At 35.7% G+C, this 13,750-nt stretch overlaps 1 non-coding gene and 1 pseudogene across 1 annotated transcript; both read right to left on the bottom strand.

Annotated features, from left to right (window-relative positions):
- Nucleotides 1-8,788: 8,788 nt before the first annotated feature.
- On the bottom strand, nucleotides 8,789-11,526 carry LOC113056647 (mitochondrial import receptor subunit TOM20 homolog; annotated as a pseudogene).
- Nucleotides 9,655-9,790, bottom strand: LOC113057573 (small nucleolar RNA SNORA14). Its single transcript, XR_003277847.1, has one exon. It is a non-coding gene; the product is annotated as a small nucleolar RNA SNORA14 (small nucleolar RNA).
- Nucleotides 11,527-13,750: the final 2,224 nt, after the last annotated feature.

The following is a 13,750-nucleotide window of genomic DNA, read 5'->3' as shown; positions in this document are numbered from 1 at the left end:
GAAGGTTTTTATGGTCAATTTGACCCCCTCCATCAAAATCGTACCCAGAAATTGAACAAAACACAAGGGTTAATCTGCCATGGTGCACTTTTAGACAAAGCTATGTAATGATCTGTCGGGGTGGATAAGTGTCAACAATGCAAAGCCCCTACAACCTAATTTTCAGCAGTGAATGGCATTCCTGCAGTGGAAATGCAGGCAGGACACATTGTGAATGCATGCGCATGTTTACCTCAGATACTCTCAACCAATCAGCATGTCATGAAGGTTTCCGAAATGCAACTCTGACCTTCAAAGTATGTGGCACCTAGTTAACCCTGAACTGAACAGTGCTCTTTAAACTAAAGTATATGCTTGTTGCATGGATCAGGGGTTAAAAAAAAATGGGGTAAATGTTACTTTCACCCAGAGATTAGTAGGTTTGTTAGTAAAATCTGTTGAATTCAGCAATCTTTGTTGCATTATGTGCCAATGGTGACCATTCAAAAATGGAGAAAATTATTTTTTTCTCCAAACTTTGCATGCATGTAACTCAAGAAGTATACATGATATCTTAATGGCCTTTTAAATATTGGATCTTAACAAACTTCTCTTTTGGCATTGATAATTTCAATATGGCTTCACAAGTAAATTGTACACATTTTCAGTGGACAAAAACGAAATGTGGGTAATTTTGCAAAAATACGATACTTTTCTTTTAAAGGTAAACAAATAATGTTGAAACTAGAAATGCATCTTGTTTCCTTCTGTCCAAACAAATGCACTGAACATGACAAATTTTAGATTTGGACCTCTGGTTGAGTTGACATGGAATGACAAATACCATTTTTCTTTTTATAAATTTAAAAAATCATGATAAAAAAAATAAATGTGTTAAATAATACATATCAGTACTATAGTAAATGGAAAAATAGCGCAGCATAATAGAAACGAAATATTCCTCAAACAGTATTTTACACATTTATAATAGCCTATGAATATTTCACAGCATGAAATTATTAAAATATATAGCTGTAAAATATATTTGAATGTTCATCTGTTGTATCTAAAGTGACTAATTCAATTCAAGATAAAAATTTCAAACCTCATGCATTATTTGGGAATCGAACCCACGACCTAAGCGTTGCAAGCACCATCCTCTGCTGTCTGAGATTTTTAACACAACATTTCTTCAAAAAACAATTATTTTCTCATCATTTCAAACCAAATACGGTGCCTTTTGGTGCATCACATCAAGGAGTCAATAAAATCTCAGAAAGATGTTGGTTTTGCAAAATAAACCTGATGCAATATTTGATTTAGAGATCTTCAATTAACCGAATTTGACTGTTTGTCACATTAATGCTGTAACTAAGCTACAATGAGGGTATATAAACAAATAACTTTTGGGGTTAACGGTTCCTTTAAATGTTTTGAACAAGAATGCATCTATTTTTGCGGAATTCTGCAAATTTTCCCATAAAAGTCAGCACAGAAATGGGAAAAATGCCAGATTTGATCTAAATCCACAGTGCACAAAACAGTCAAATGTGAAGGGTTTGGATCCCTACAATCAGTTGCCATGCTGGATCAGATTGCACAACTGTTAGCACTCCAAGCACGCACACCTCTCTTTATTTTTAGGACGTGCCAAGGATTTTCCTCCTCCCCAATGTATTTTTTGCAACACATGACACAGGGCTTAACTGCTGCCCCTGCAACACTCCGCCATTATTATTAGCACGACTGTGACTCGTTTACATTTCCTCAGCGCCTGCTGGCATGACAGCGCTCAACTTTCTCCTCGCTTGCACCATGATCCATTTCATTCTCTCTCTCTCTCTCTCCTTCTTTCTCCCACTGGCACGTACACACAGTTGGCAGCGAGAGCTGAAGGACAGCACATTGCTATGCATTTCTGATTGTCTGTGGTAATCTGGTGGCCTGTTTTGAAATGCATGCATTGTGATCAAGGCACATGCATATGAGTATAAGCAATATTTGCACAATGCATGCATGCAAAACATCAAAAATTGTGTGTCCAATTATTCACATGCAGAGAATTAAGCTCCTCAACTATTTAATGCATGTTACTGCAATGCAAACACACAAAGCACATTTATAGTGGAGTTGCCTCACATAAACTAATAAAGTAATGACAGGATCATTTGTCAGAGATCTCCTTTAATCATGTTAGCCTACAGGTTCTGGTGGTAAACTAGTCAACACCATGAGGACTAGAGAGCCAGGGAGTTATCTAAGAGGCTGGAGCAACAGTGCCCCCTGTTGAAACTTTGACAGACTCACATTCACACACGGTTTACAACACAAGCTGTTTTCCTCAGTCTAATGTCATACACTCACACCCCAATCTGTCTTCTCTAGTAACTTAACATCAAAGTATGGTAAAGTTGGGTTTACCACAAGCCTTATTTTACTCATAAATTGAAAACCCCTATAATAAAACCCCAAATACAGGCAAATTCGTCTTCTAGGTTCTGAGTAATGGTACCTCCACCAAAAGCATCTACAGCAGCAAACGCTTGGCTACTGCATTTTAACAATGCTGACATTGCATTATGTTTCAGCGCCAGTAGCTTGAACAAGAACAAAGCTTTCTCCATTGGCCGCAGTATCATTCACACACAACACCACAAATCAGCTTCACTGAAGTCAGTAAGACATGCTTATTAAAACTTAATTAAACCATTAAAATGTATACTCAAAAAAAAAAAAAAATAAATAAAAAAAAAATTTCACAGGGCTAAACTAATTTAACTATTGTAATTAAACACTGTTGTTAAATTGTAAAATTTACATTATTTAAATTAATTAGACAGGCTTTTTGGTTACTACAGTTTGAGGTTAACTATTAAACGAAGTCCAGAAAAATACACAGAATTCAGAAAAATTCAAATAGACATGTTTTTTGATTATTAAAATTTAATTAAACCATTTAAATGGAATTTAGAAAACATTTGGGGGAAAATAAAAAGGAATTTAAGAACAAATGTAATATTTCATTGGGCCCCAAAAATATAATTTTTTTCTTACTGAAATGTTAAATTATAAATTTCATGATTTCAATTTATTAGACATGCTTTTTGATGAACCATTAAATGAAGAAGAAAAGAAAACTGAATTAGGGGTTGAAAAAAAAAACAGAAATTGGGCAAAATAAAATAAAAATGGATTGTGAAAGAAAAAGGCCCTACCATTATGAAAAAAAAAAAAAAAAAAAAAACTTTAAAAAATATTCAACTTTTTACTTAAATAATTTCACAATATTATTGTTTTACTTTATTTTTGATCAAATTAATGCAGCCTTGGTGAGCAGCTGTATAGATATATATTTACATAATTAATTCTCGTACTGCCTTTAATTCATGCTATTTTTAATTTATATAAATGAGGATAAATACATTTTTCATTTTAGCATCTCTATCCCTTTAAATCCCAAATCAAATCTCAGCAGCTTCCCTCTTAACACACTTTTCCCGTCTTATAAAAGTAAGGGAGGGAGCAGCTTTGGTATGAGTGCATGAGTTCATGGAAAACACACTGTCTGTCATTATGTTTTTATTCGACGTTCTTGGCTCCAGTTGTGTTTTCATATTTTATTTTCCAGTTCCTGTCTCTTGGCAGCGCCGAGCGCCTGACTACATCTTCCAAACACAATAAAAAAAGAAAAAGAAAGAAAGAAACCAGCTGCAGACTTGGATAAAAATAATTAGGCCTGTATTTGTCTGCCAGCAGAGAAGCTTCCAAAGCGACCAAACCCTTTCCTGTGCGGTCATTAGAAGCTCTCTGATGCTTTACTGCTGGGTGAATGAAGCTTTAAGCAGCTGAACATATTCCTCCAAAACAAAACTAATAAAGGCTAGAGTAAAAGCGGATAAAATCTCTCACAACTCGTATTTTTTCAGGCCAAACAGACCCTCCCAAACTCCTCTGGAGCTGGACTGAGCCTCATGTAATCAGGACATTACACTTCATACTACATAAAAGATCTTCAGACTGACATTAATAACCATGCAGTAATGAATATCACCCTATGACATCATTACAGTGTTTACGTCATTGTAAACTTACAGTAGCCCACCAAAGAGACCACTGACCTTTCAAAGACAAACTTAGACACAAAAGTCATGTTGCTATGTCCGACAAGCCATATCGGTCTCACGCCACACACCATGTTCTCATGCAGTAGAAAATACATCACTGATAAAACAAGACACCGTCAACACACTGAAAGACGAGACAGAGCAGGTTACTTTAGGTATGAAACAAAGCATTCAAATGTCTCAAACAATAAATACCATTTTGTGGCTCTTTAACAGATTGCTGTAGCGCCTCATTTCAAGCAGCTACGAACTGTCATATTTATTACTATTTATAGCACAGAAGAAACATGAATGAACATCTGAGGGCATGTTGTTAAAGACACAGTCCTCAGACTTTCTTTCTTTTTTTTATCCCTGTGGCCAAAAACTCTTAGAAAAAAGGTTTCATTGGGGTTCTATATAGAACCATAGCATTCTTTACTCAACTCCAAAGAACATTTTATGCTAAAAGGGTTCTATAATGACAAGAAAGAACCCTTTTGGCACAAAGGGTTCATATCTTGAATTTTGTGATCATTCACATGCATTCATAAATGCATTTGAATACACCTAATAAAGCATTGAAAGAACGCACTCAAAATGCACACGCGCACTAGTATGACTTCATCATGTAACTTTACATTAGCCTAGATGCGTGCACTTTTTAGGCACCATTTGTTTAGTTTTTGAATATACTTGATACTGTTAAAAGGCACATCATTAAAACAAAAAATAGGAGTTCACATTTCACACCTAAACAAGCTTGGAAAACGTAATTAGAACTAGCTACTAAATTAGTTAAAAATGCCTGTCCATATACAGACATGATTTGCGAACCCCAAACTCACTCAAACCTTTCGCCAACCCGCTTTGAACTCCCCGAACTGACTCAAATGATTCGCGAACCCGCTACGAACTCCCGAACTTATTCAAATGATTTGCGATCCCCAAATTGACTCAAATGATTCGCGATCCCGCTACGAACTCCCGAACTGACTCAAATGATTTGCGATCCCCAAACTGACACAAATGATTCGCGATCCCGCTATGAACTCCCGAACTTATTCAAATGATTCGCGATCCCCAAATTGACTCAAATGATTCGCGATCCCGCTACGAACTCCCGAACTTATTCAAATGACTCAAATGATTCACGATCCCGCTACGAACTGCTGAGCTGATTCATATGATTTGCGATCCCCAAATTCACTCAAATGATTCACGATCCTGCTACGAACTCCCGAACTGCTTCAAATGATTTGCGATCCCCAAACTGACACAAATGATTCGCGATCCTGCTATGAACTCCCGAACTTATTCAAATGATTCGCGATCCCCAAATTGACTCAAATGATTCGCGATCCCGATACGAACTCCCGAACTTATTCAAATGAATCAAATGATTCGCGATCCCGCTACGAACTCCCGAACTTATTCAAATGAATCAAATGATTCGCGATCCCGATACGAACTCCTGAACTGACTCAAATGATTAGCGATTAACATAATGCTATAAAAGTGTGCACATCGAGAGAAATAAACAGCAGATGTTCATGTTAACAACTTCTTTAACTTGAGCAAACGCTGCTAATACACATACATTTGTTAATAAAGTAAATAAAACGAAAACATGAATGTTTTAATGCTACTGAAAAAAAATAATTGATCTACTCAATAGTCTCTGCTCATCATGACAGGACCGGGAACAGTGAGCTGCGTCTCGGGCCGATGACGTCACTTCCAGGGAGGCATGTTGTACACGCCCCCGTCCCTTGACTCCGCCCCCACGTCAAAACAGTGCCACAAAGAGAGACGTGCAGAAAAGTGAAGCGCAAAGGAAAAATGGTATTGCAAGCTCAAACTAGACTGACACACAAAATAAAAGACGCGTTGCAAATAAATTAATAGATATGACCATGGAAAATATTTATTGCAAAATCATTGCTTTCGCGCTGTTTCATTTGTTTTGCAATTCTTAATTTTTTTTTTTTTTGCAAAAAGCAAATGTATTTTCCTCAATACTTTAAATAAAATGTTTTAAAATTAGCCTATATATTTTTTTATTTATTTTTTTGTATATTTTAAACAAGGTAAATCTTTCTGATTTATTAAAATAAAAAGTCACATAGGCCTACATGGATTTTTCTGGGCTAAGCCCCGGATCTCCATTCACCCTAGAACCACCCCTGCCTGTGGGTAAATGAATGGGAAGAGGCTCCAACTCACTCTTCATTTGTAAACATGCAGTCAAATTCTGGTTTTATAAACTTTTTCAACATTGTACACATACAATGTATACAGTGCAAATGACAGAATCAGGAGCAAAAATACATAGCAACATGATCGCAAATACAGATAAATAAGACAAGAGTTCACCACGGCTAAAACTCAAAAACACAAAACCAAGGATGGAACTTGAAAATGGCTTCAATATAACTCTGTGAAATTCAATTACTTTTTAAAAGATTATGTAAATCCGTTCAGAAATATGCAAAACAGGGAGCACCTGTGATCTCCATCAACTCCAATTTCTATAAAAGCTGTAGTTTTTGTGTTTTGGCTTTTGTAGGGTAGAATAAAACAAAAGCATAGTAGAAAACTCTCAAATACATTTTTAAAATACATTGCATAGAAAACTGTGTATTTTCAGTTAACTTGCTACTAAAAACTAAAAACTTTTCAAAGATCTGATGCCACTAACCTGATATATTTCGGCAAATCCAGTGATCATATCCTCTTCATAAGCGCTAATTGTATCGTTGATTGTATCTGGTTTAAACATGATTTCGTTGCTTGACAATTGTTATTTGATATTAACGTTATTATTTACGCAACTACTTCCGCTTTATACGTAATGCGTCTTGGGCGATCCCGGTTATTAGAGTACAACGTGACTACGTGTGTTTTTGTTCGTTCCACTACGCTAACTTTCGTTAACATACGCTACAGACGCGTATGTGTTGCCAAGTCCTCGTTTTTCCCGTGGAATTTTGCTACGCTTGCCGCAGTTTAAAGGGATAGTTTGGAATACTTTTGATTGTCAGTTGCGCTGGATTTATTTCGAAGACCTGGCAACCCTGCGTTCGACCGAAATTCCATTGACATAACAGCGAAATTGTCAACAATGTAAGAATAATAGTGACTAAAACATACATTTAATAGAAATAAAGTTAGGAATGGGTTATGGAAACTATTTTAAAATAACAAAAGAATTTAACAAAACCACCAATGCTTAAATAAAATCATATATTAGGTGGAAAACTTAACCTTAAAAATAAAAATTGAAACATACACATAACAAAATTACAAAAACTTAAAAAAAATAAATGTAAAAAACACAAGCATAATTTGTAAATGTGATTTAAACTTAAACATGACCTGTGTTCGTTCATATGTTACTTTGTAAAATGTTTGAAGCTGAGAATGTATTTGATAAATGCTTCACTAAAATATTCTGTAGGTTCTCTGCATTATTCAGCACATCAGAGCCGAATCCACTTTCCATTTATAAATCTGTCCACATCATTATTCCTGGAAAATCTGAGTGCAGCTGGACAGAGAGGGCAGAAGGTAGATGTATTTCTCCAGCGAACATTTCTATTATCCAGCAGTGCCACATAAATACTGTTTCAAACCCAAAACATCTTCTCGTCAGTCATGTCCAGACATTTGTGCTTCGAGAAACCACAGAGAAACTGGAAAAGAGCTTTATTAGTTTAACAATAACACAGTTTACAGTGAAAAAACTGATTATTGTACCATATTTCTCTCATTATTAATCATTTACAAAATAAATTATAGCATTTTCAAGTTAAAATTTCAGTTTTCGGCTTTGCAGGTTTGTGTGACCAATCATATTAACCAATCGCTGTAATGTATTATGAATAAATTAAACTTTTTTGTTAAATTAAATAAAATCTAAATATTAGATGAAAACTTAAATTATAAAAGTTGCTTTCGCAAAACTAACTTAAAATAAGTTTTAACTGAAGTACTAAAATTGCTTGGACTCAAATAAAATCTGAATATAAACATTTAAAATAAGATAAAAAAAAGCACATCAAATAAAAACACAAGTATTTTTAACTTTAATGAAAACTATTAAAAACCTGCATGTTTTAAAGTTTTAATTTATAAAAAAAAAGGAAATGTTTTGTTAGGAGAAATAAAGCTGCAATGAAATAAAATATAAATAATACAAATAATTAAAATTTAAATTAAAATTAAAAAATAAAAATGTTTCCCATTTTATAAAATACATTTTTTATAAAAGAATGTTTCATATTTAATATTTGTGCCTCTCAGTAAAACAACAATCAAATAATCTTGCTGTATTTCTTTTGGTTTATTAATACCGCACATCTGGTTTAATTAGTAGTCTATCTGAGAACAATAGCATACCATATGCACATAATATTTAATGTAGTGATTGTTGTTATATTTTCTAGTATGCCATAATAAACACAATTTGAAAGGGTTTTGAATGCCTGTGCTGACCAATAGCTTTAACTGTCTTTGCTTATTAAACCAAGATAGATGAGTTATAATGTAAAATATTCTTCAGTTCAGACAACTAAATCTCAAGCGAAGTTTATAGGTTATAATAATCTGTGTTTGTACTGCCTCCAAGAGGAAGAGCACTGCAATCGTGAAAATTATGATTCAAGTAAAACAGAAGCACATGTAGAAACGTGAGCCACAAGACATTCATGATTAAAGTATTTAATGAATAACTGATTTTTAAAGTTCAGTGCATACAAATTAATAAATGTACCCAAAACACTTTCACACACAAAACGATTTATACACAAAAACATCTGATTAAACTGCAGATAGATCAGCACTGCTTTGTGTTCGTGTCTGTAACATGATGACCTTATAACCAGAAAAACATTCAACTCTTACTTTGATGCTTTCGTTTGTATTCAAAGATCTGTGATTGTTATAAGAAATCATGTTTGGAATGGCTTTTAATATGAACTATGATACTGCAAACTATGACCAGACAGAGTGCAGTGATCAGGATGAGTGTGCAAACAAACACAGGAATGAAACACCAGAAGATCAGGCACGCTTCACTCCACGTCATCTTCCTCCAGACTCGGAGAACTTACTATCCGCTGTGAACGGGAGAAATGATCGCCGTTAAAGGAACAGTACACCCGAAATAAACACTTGCAGAAAATGCCCCACCATCTTCAGGCTATATGTGATGTAGAGGAGTTTGTTTCTTCATCAGGTTTGGAGAAATGTAGCATTGCATCAGTGTCTCCTCAATGGATGCTCTGCAGTGAATGGGTGCCGTCAGAATGAGAGTTTCAGCTTTTGTCTTCTCCGGATGTTCACTGATGGACTGGAGTGCTGTGGATTATTATTGTGATGTTTTTATCAGACTGTCATTCTGACGGCACCCATTCACTGCAGCGCATCCATTGATGAGACACTGATGCAATGCTACATTTCTCCAAACCTGATGAAGAAACAAACTCATCCTGATATTTCCCATGTCTAGGTGAACTATTCCTTTAACACAGGTTCTCTACTAACAGCATGTTGTGAGTGAGAGGTGTTTCAATGTTCAAGAGGTGAAATAGCTAATAGTCACTGTGAAGACACGTAGCTTTGGAAAGTTCTTGGTTTTCTCTTGCATTCCTTCTTGTCCCAGGAGCTAGATAGACGCAGCTCACGGGGGGTTTAAAGGAGTGCGGTGACGGGTGTGAGATGTGTGTTGAGCTCACCTGACTGATGGTTGGTAGTTTGGTGAGCAGCATCTGGAAGACGTGAGGAGGCAGAGTCTGCTGGAGCACCTGAAGGAGCTGCTGTGGCTGGCCGCAGACGGCGATGGCGTTGGTCAGGTGATCAACACCCTTCTCATAGTCTCCTGAGGAACACATTTGGGTGTCTAGCACTTCATGGCATGCAGAGTAGATCTAGAAACCTTGTGACAAACATCTCACCCTGCGCCAGCAGCTCCTCGCCCAGCTGAATCTCATCCAGGAAAAACTTCTGCACGGCTGCCGCATCTTTAAGATCTGGCAACTGAAAGATAGAGTGGAACTTCATCTCCTTCATAAAGCTCTAGAGACACTTTTAAAAACTCAGGTCAAAGGACCAAAATGGTGTAAATGATGAGATTGAGGAAAAGTTTCCAGAAAAAAAAGGATCTGAAGCATAATAAATAAATATAAATATATTAACTAAACTTGATTTTTTTATAAAATGCATAAAAATTAAATCAAATATTTAAAATGAAAAATAAATATAAAGATAAAAAAACAACAACCAACTAATTAAAAAAAAAATAGATAAAATGAGATCTGAAGCATAATAAATAAATTAAAAAAGATCATTCTAACTAAACTTGATTTTTTCATAACATGCATTAAAATTAAATCAAATATTTAAAATGAAAATAATTTTAATTAAATAAAAAATAGCCAACCAATTAAATTTGTTTAAAATAAAGATAAAAATGAGATTAATACAATTAAATTGATTAGAAAAAATAAATAATGAACAATGAAGTCAAACTAAATAAATATTAAAATAGAAATTGATTAAAATAAAATTTAAAATAAATAATAAATAAAAATAAGACATTACTAACTACATTGTTTAATATGTATAAAGAACAAGAAAAATAAAATAAAACAAATGCTTTAAAAAACATAGCATAACAGTAAAAAACTATAGTGATAGAAAATAATAATGTAACGTAAAATAATCTTTTTAGCATGAGGTTGATCATATTTTGGGTTCTGTGGCATTTAATGCTTAAAAAATGTAAAGACAAGATTCCTAAACCTCTAAACGTGATTCAGATGTTTGACCTACTTCAGCGAGTCCAGATTTATTCTGAGCAGCTCTCTGCTTCTTCCTCCCTAAAAAAGAGAGAACAAAACAGCACATCAAACTACAGATATCTATATGTATTCATGTTCAATTAACATATTTAATGCACAACGCATGATCACCTTTATGACTCACAAGTGAACCGTTCATACGAGTCATTCAAACGAACCGATTCAATAAAGCATTCATCGGGGGTCAAAATGTCTGAAGGAGACTGACCTGTTAGTTATTACCAATCTAACATTGTTGGGAAGCTACATTTATTTTAATTACGTAATTCCCCAACACTAGTAGTCTGTAATCTAAACAGCAGCTCAGTGAATCCAAACTAACCAGCGCGCGAGTAATCTTTGCCGATCACAAGACTCACGTTCACGCAGTCTGGTTCTGAAGTTCGGATCGCTGCGGTCGTTTTCTGTCGAAATAGATACAGTACCCGATGAAGATCGCGCCGCAGACCCCCGCAGCGATCGTGCTCGGTTTGCTGCCCATCATCGTGGCGCCGTTAACGGTGATCTGCTGCGGCGTCTGCAGGACACGTGCTCACACAGCGGAGGAAGGACCCCTCTGGGAGTGTTCGCTGCAGACGCCTGAACGATTCTAAGCATCTTCAGAGAATGTCTAATATGGCGAGAAGTTTAACTCTCACTACACTTCCGGCTTCTGAACTTTTAATCATAGTATGTATTTATTTTTCTTTAAATTGTGTCTGATTTAACGTTACATTTTGAACATCTAACAGTTAACGGTTGCGCAGCACAGTCTTTAGGACACACACACACACACACACACACACACACAAACACAGAGCGGTTATAATGTTTGCTAAGCACGGTCTGTGGCAGACCTTTCTGTCAGGACAACAATTCAATAAACAGGATAATAAAAAAAAATACATATTTCGCAAAGGAAATGTTTCCAAACAAAGAATAGATAAGTTGTTGTGCTCTGCACCAACACACAGTGGTGTTTACTGAATAAATTTGCTTGAAGTAACTTTTAGCTAACTTTTTTTTCTGAATGAATCATCCTTTTCAAATGAATCCATTGATTAAATGACTGACCGACTCACTCATTAAGGCAGTGGCATACCGCTACCTAGTGGCAAAGTACCATTCTAATTTTTTTCATAATTTCATATTTCTGTACTCCAAATTTTATATTTTATACATTAGCCTCATAAGATTATTTATGCAATTTGTAAGTGCTGTGTACGTACTCCTTCAAAAATATAAGTGTATAGAGCCCTGCGTTTGTAATTATACTTGGCATTAATTGTACATAAACACAGAGATAAAGTCCTTTGACCGGTGCATCTTTGTAGAGTAAGAGTATGTCAGTGCACTGCTTAATGTTTGCTTCTTATCCCTGTTCTACCAGGACGAGTGTGTCAGTCAGGCTTGATTGGCAAATAAAATAAAACAGAGACAGAGACAAAAAAAAAAAAAAGTGAGATAGAGACACAACATCAGCATATGTGTCAGGATACAAGGGATAAACTTTAAATAAAATGTAAAAAAAAAAATTGTTTGTTTTTGTACATTTTAAACAAGGTAAATCTTTCTGATTTATTAAAATAAACAAACTCTTAGAAGATATATATCTATATAGAACCATAGGGTTCTTTACTCAACTCCAAAGAACCTTTTATGTTAAAAAGGTTCTATAATGACGAGAAAGAACCCTTTTGGCACAAAGGGTTCATATCTTGAATTTTGTGATCATTCACATGCATTCATAAATGCATTTGAATACACCTAATAATGCAGTGAAAGAACGCACTCAAAATGCACATGTGCACTAGTATGACTTCATCATGTAACTTCACATTAGCCTAGATGCCTGCACTTTTTAGGCACGATTTGTTTAGTTTTTTAATATACTTTGATACTGTTAAAAGGACATCATAAAACAAAAATACGAGTTCACATTTCACACCTAAACAAGCGTGGAAAACGTAATTAGAACTAGCTACTAAATTAGTTAAAAATGCCTATCCATATACAGTTATGATTCGCGATCCCGCTACGAAACTTCCCGAACTGACTCAAATGATTCGCGATCCCGCTCCAACTCCCGAACTTATTCAAATTGATTTCGCGATCCCCAAAACTGACTCAAATGATTCGCGATCCCGCTACGAACTCCGATCCCGAACTGACTCAAATGATTCGCGATCCCCTACGAACTCCCGAACTGACTCAAATGATCGCAATCCCGCTAAAACTCCCGAACTGACTCAAATGATTCGCGAACCCGCTACAAACTCCGAACTGACTCAAATGATTCGCGATCCCCAAAACTGATTCAAATGATTCAAGATCCCGCTATGAACTCCCGAACTGATTCAAATGATTCGCGATCCCCAAATTGACTCAAATGATTCACGATCCCCTACGAACTCCCGAACTCTTTTAAATGATTTGCGATCCCCGAACTGACTCAAATGATCGCGAACACGCTACAAACTCCAACTGACTCAAATGATTTCAAGATCCGCTATGAACTCCCGAATTTATTAAAATGATTCGCGATCCCCAAATTCACTCAAATGATTCGCTCCGCTATGAATCCGAACTAATTCAAATGATCTGCGATCCCAAATTGACTCAAACGATTCGCGATCCCCATACGAACTCCCGAACTGCTTTAAATGATTTGCGATCCCCCGAAGACTCAAATGATTCGCGAACACGCTACAAAACTCCCGAACTGACTCAAATGATTCAAGATCCCGCTATGAACTCCCGAATTTATTAAAAATGATTCGCGATCCCCAAATTCACTCAAATGATTCGCGATCCCGCTATGAACTC

The sequence above is a fragment of the Carassius auratus genome, chromosome 38 (assembly GCF_003368295.1).
Source record: "Carassius auratus strain Wakin chromosome 38, ASM336829v1, whole genome shotgun sequence".
Classification (NCBI taxonomy): Eukaryota; Metazoa; Chordata; class Actinopteri; order Cypriniformes; family Cyprinidae; genus Carassius; species Carassius auratus.
The sequence above is the reverse complement of the archived record's forward strand: the minus strand, read 5'-3'. Positions and strand labels throughout refer to the sequence as shown.